This window comes from Trichechus manatus, unplaced genomic scaffold (genome assembly GCF_000243295.1).
Source record: "Trichechus manatus latirostris isolate Lorelei unplaced genomic scaffold, TriManLat1.0 scaffold00185, whole genome shotgun sequence".
Lineage (NCBI taxonomy): Eukaryota > Metazoa > Chordata > Mammalia > Sirenia > Trichechidae > Trichechus > Trichechus manatus.
In genome coordinates this window covers 3,626,005-3,631,720 of record NW_004444121.1, presented here as the reverse complement: position 1 = coordinate 3,631,720, position 5,716 = coordinate 3,626,005, and positions in this window count along the sequence as shown.

Here is a 5,716-nt window from a genome sequence, read left to right as displayed (position 1 = left end):
TGGCATGTCCAGTAGTCCTGCTTGGACAAGTGTCTTAGTTATCTAGTGCTGCTATAACAGAAATACCACAAGTGGATGGCCTTAACAGAAATTTAGTTTCTCACGGTCTAGGAACCTAGAAGTCGGAACTCAGGGCACCAGCTCCAGGGGAAGGTTTTCTCTCTCTGTCACTCTGGGGGAAGGTCCTTGTCATCAGTCTTCCCCTGGACTAGGAGCTTCTCATCACAGGGACCCTGGGTCCGAAGGGCATGCTCTGTTCCTGGCACTTCTTTGTTGTCCACATGAGGCCCTTCCTCTCTTTTATATCTCAAAAGAGACTGATTCAAGATACAACCTAATCCTGTAGATTGAGCCCTGCCTCATTAACATAACTGCCTCTAATCTGCCTCATAACACCATAGAAGCGAGGATTTACAACACAGGATAATCACCTCAGATCACAAAGTGGTGGACTACCACACAGTACTGGGAATCATGGCCTAGACAAGTTGACACACATTTTGGGGGGGGGGCACATCAACCCACAACAGTGAGGAGGGGTGTTGACCTGTGTAATCTTTTGGACTAGCCCCTTGGCTAATGGCTTCCCGTGTCCTCCCAAGCAAAACTTCCAGCGGAGGCCCGTCTCCTGCAAGAGTGTGCCGTCTAGTGTCTCTGCTTGGCTTAGCCAGCTTTTTCCTCATCGTGGTCGGCTCCTAGAACATTGTTTCTGCCTGACTCCGCACCCCAGGAAACCAGTTGCTGTTCAGTGACTCTGACTCGCGGTGACGCTGTGTGTGAATAAAGCTGCTGGTTTCCAACGACTGGTTTTTCAGAGGTAGATCGCCAGGCCTTTCTTCAGAGGTGCCTCTGGGTGGACTTGAGCCACCAACCTTTTGGTTAGTAGCCAAATGCATTAACCATTGATGCCACCCAGGGAGTCCGGTACCCCCAGACTGGCCCCTAAAATCCTCGCAGAATGTCAGGCGCGGTGGACCGGTCCTAATGAAGCCACCACATGTCTCCGTCAGTGAGTACTGGTAGAGTTAGCTCAGTCTGGAAAAATGGAGTGGTCCCCAAAACACTGAGGGCCCTGTGAGGCAACCAGCTGGGTGTCCTGCACCCCTGGCTAGATCCTCCTGGGTGTGTCACCAAGCTTCCTGCAGACACCCTCTGTGTACCGCAGAAGGGAGTCATCTATGCTATCATCAGTATATGCACTCTCCGCGGCTGTCCGGTCCATGTCTGCTCTCCTCAGATGCGTCGTCCCGTCCACATCCATATCTGGAACATCTAAAGGAGGGAGCCAAGCTCTGGCCTGCCGGGAAGGAGGCTGCAGCCAGCTTCCCATCACACGCAGGCAGCTGCCTCCACCACGCCCCACCCTCACTCGCGGACACGCAGACAGCAGGGTCTCCATCACTCAGCACCCTCCTCGCTGTGTGCTTCCCTGGCGTGGTTTCCTGCAGGTCACTGAAAAATAGACTGATCAATAGATAGATAGGTAGATAGATCAATATGACTCATGGTGGCCCCATGCACAGCAGAACAAAACATCTGGTCCTACGTCATGCTCACGGTCGCTGGAACGTTCCAGTTCATTGTTGCAACTATTGTGTCAACCCATCTCACTGAGGGTCTACCTCACCCTTGCTGGCCCTCGACTTCACCAAACATGACATTCTTCTCCAGCAATTGATCCCCCGACGACGTAGCCAAAGACAGTGTGTTGGACAATGCTCTGCTGTGATCTATAGGGTTTTCATTGGCTTATTTCTGGAAGTAGATCTTCAGGCCTGTCTTTCTCGTCTGTCTTAGTCTGGAAGCTCTGCTGAAACCTGTCCACCGTGGGTGACCCTGCTGGTATTTGAAATACTGGTGGCATAGCTTCTAGCATCACAGCAACACACGAGCCACACCAGTACGACACACTGACAGACGGGTGGTGGATGGAAGAAGAACCCGGTGGTAATTACAGCCGTGGTGCCCAGTGGCAGCTCCAGCTGGCTGCCTGAAGCTGCGTCACCAGGGGGTGCTGTTTCACTTATGGGCTCCAAATCGCCCAAAACCAAACCCTTTGCAGTGGAGTCAATCCCGACTCATAATGACCCCAGAGGACAGAGTAGAACTGCCCCATAGGGTTTCCAAGGAGTGCCTGGTGGATTCGAACAGCCGACCTTTTGGTTAGCAGCCGAGCTCTTAACCACGGCTCCACCAGGGCTCTGCTTTTTTAGGTAGCGCTCATAAATCAGAGGAATCCAGTCCCCTTCTCCTGGGAAAACACCAACGTTGGCATTTAGCTGTCAGCGGTTCTGGGAGAGATAACCAAGAGCGTTACTCTCTTGTCCTGGGGCTCGCTCTCCATCTCACAGAAACAGTGGATCGTATTTCTCTGGGGAGCTGGGTCCCCTCTGAGTGCCCACTCTTTGCCATTGTCTCCCCATTTTGATTTATTCCTGCTCTGACCTCCATTCTTCCTCCGGGCCAGCTGACCTCCACCCATGGAGCAGGCACCAGTGTCATAGGACTCGGCAGGCAAGGAGCCCACGGATGACCTTCTGCTTGGTGACAGGGCCACAGCTCCAGGTAGTCCAGTTTGCTGGGGTCAAGTTCTGACTCGGCCTGAAGTTCCTTCAAAAGCATGTGCTGCCAACTTGAATGACATGGACTTTGGGTCCTGGGACCACTGGCTCAGGAGAAATGAGAGAAAATGTTTGAGAGGTGGCACAGGTATAAGGTATGTAATGCACCCTCCCTCCCTGCTCCTGATCTGGCCCGGAAACCTTTCTTCCCTCACACTCAACGCCACGACCCGACCACTGAAACACCTCGCCGACCTCGCTAACACTTTGCATGCCTGTTCTCAATGACTCTGGCTGTTATTTGATCATTCCCACATCAACCACTGTTGGGAGAGTGACGAGGAACGAGGCATAGCCAGCCGCCCTCATGTCGTCTGGCCCATTTCAGGATCCTGGTGCAGTCAGTGAGCCCTGGGAGAGCAGTGGTTAAGAGCTCAGCTGCTAACCAAAAGGTCGACAGTTCGAATCCACCAGCCGCTCCTTGAAAACCCTATGGGGCAGTTCTACCCAGTCCTATAGGGTTGCTGTGAACCAGAATCGATTCTATGGCAACCGGTTTAGGGTGGAGTCAGAGTATACTTGGACCAGAAGAAACACATCCTGGTAGGCTGAATTGCTAGAGAATGTGCTGTTCCAAACATTTAACTGGTTCTCCGAAGTTGCTTGTGTTACAAAGAAATAAAGCCCGTAGCAGAGTGTCAGTTCCCTTCAACACTCATTGAGCTCTGAGGCCCTGAAAGGGGTCCCTGAGATCCTGCTGTGGCCTGGCCCTTGTCTTTGGGGGAATTCTGCCCAAAGCCATTTGCAAACACTTCCCTTCCTCTCGGTAGAGGGTCATTTCATTGTGTGCGCAGGAAACGTGACGCATCCACCCATGGCTATGGCCTGAATACCCACATGCTGGTTCATCCACAGGCTCACGGGCTCACTGGGCATCTGGCCAAGGCAACGCCTTAGCTTTCAATCCCTTCTCAGCTGGCAACTGTTTTTTGAGGGGCATCTACGCGAGGCCCTTTAGCTCTTCCTCTGACTTCCCGTGTGGACTTCCATCGCTGAGAGCATGGGGATCTTTCCATTGTCCATTTGCCTGACTACACTGTGGAGCTGTTGGCTGCAGCCTGAGAGTCTATAAACAGCCAAATGCTCCCTTGAGGGCTTAGACCTAACTCCTGTTCACTGCTAAAAACCACATCCTGCTCCACCAGTTGTGGAGATTTGCCTTTTGCTTGCTGTCTGCCACCAGATTTGACTAGCTGATGGCGTGCTGGAACTGGGTGACCAACAGCCAAGTGTCCCTCCATCTAGGAACTCCCAACCATGAATGAGGCAGCTGCTCTGACTCTGCTGGAAGGGAACTGTGAGGATCAGACCAAGTAGCAAAGGGGGAAAGAGGGCCCCAGAGGCCCCTATCATCAGCCCTTTGGGCAGCAAAGCAACCTGCTCACTGTATGCTCTGCCCCCCGCCCCCAGCTCCCCCTCCTTGCCCCTGGTCTCCAGTGTGCACTCCACATCATGGCGGAGTTTACTGGGCTGCTGTCTTTCTCTGTTTGAATGTTTCTTTACACCACCAAAGACATGACCGGTATTTCTGGTCTCAGCAGTATCTGATGCCCTTCCTTGGTGGGGCAGTGTGGTTGGAAGAATTCAAGATGGCGCCCAAGATTCCTGTCCCCTGGTTATTCAAATACTAGTTTCTGCTGCGAAGGGTTTTTGCAGATATAATTTATGTCCTAGTCAGTTGACCTTAAGATACAGAGATTATCTGGGTGGGTCTGACCTGATCACATGGGGCCCTTTAAAAGTCGGAAGAAGTCAGAGATTCATAGCATGAGAAGGCTCCACCTGCTAGATTGAAGATGGAGGGGGCCACATGGGAAGGAAAGCAGACAGCCTCCAGGGGCAGAGAGCAGACCCTGGCTGAAGCCAGCAAGGAAAGAAAAAAAAAAACAACCCACTGCCAATGAGTAGATTTTGACTCCTGGGGACCCCATTGTTATAGAGTAGAACTGCTCCACGGGGTTTTCTTGGCTGTGATCTTTATGGACGCAGATAGTAGGCCTTTCATTGGCAATACCGCTGGGTGGGTTTGAACTGTCAACCTTTCGGTTACCAGTCAAGCACAAAATCGTTTGCTCCACCCAGGGACATTTACGTTTTCTTTAGACTTTTTTATTTGTGGGTTTCCTTGGATACCTCTCTGGCAGGGGGCAGGGGCACCCTTTTGTCGTGGCCAGGTTGGGGTAGAAGTCCAGGTTTCTCACTCGGCCCCCACTGACACCCGAGGGGGAGGTGCTCCTATGACTGTTGGGCAGGGTGGGAGGCCTGTCCCCCTACTAGGATTCCACTGACGCCTCCCTGGCTGGGAGGGGTGTCTCATTACTGACCCCATGTGGCCGCCCCTGGGTGCTGATGAAAGCTCAGACTCTCTCCAGCCGCCCTGGCACCAATCCAGCGGGGACGGGGGCTGGAGGGGGGCGCGCCTCCTTACTGCTGGGGGCGGCAGAAGAGCAGGCTTTCCGTTAGTCTTTGATGGCCTGGGTTGTGTTACAGAGTGAAATGTATCCCCCAGAAATACACTGTATGTTGAAGTCCTAACCCCTGTACCTGTGAATGTGATCCCCTCTAGGGAATATTTGTCTTTAGTTATGTTAATGTGGGCATGGGACGGGGTGGGGGCGGGGAGGTAGGGTGGGTCCTACACCCAATCCCTCCTGAGTGGTGTCTTGTGAAGGGGGGTGCAGACACAGACGCAGACACACACACACAGACACACGCAGACACACACAGACAGACATACACACACACACACACACACACAGACAGACACACACACACAGACACACACACACAGACACACGCAGACACACACACAGACACACACAGACACACACGCACACAGACACACACACACAGACACACACGCACACAGACACACACACACAGACACACACACAGACACACACAGACACACACGCGCACACAGACACACAGACACACACACACAGACACACACACACAGACACACACAGACACACACACACAGACACACGCAGACACACACAGACACACACACACACGCACACAGACACACACACACAGACACACACAGACACACACACAGACACACACACACAGACACACACACACAGACACAC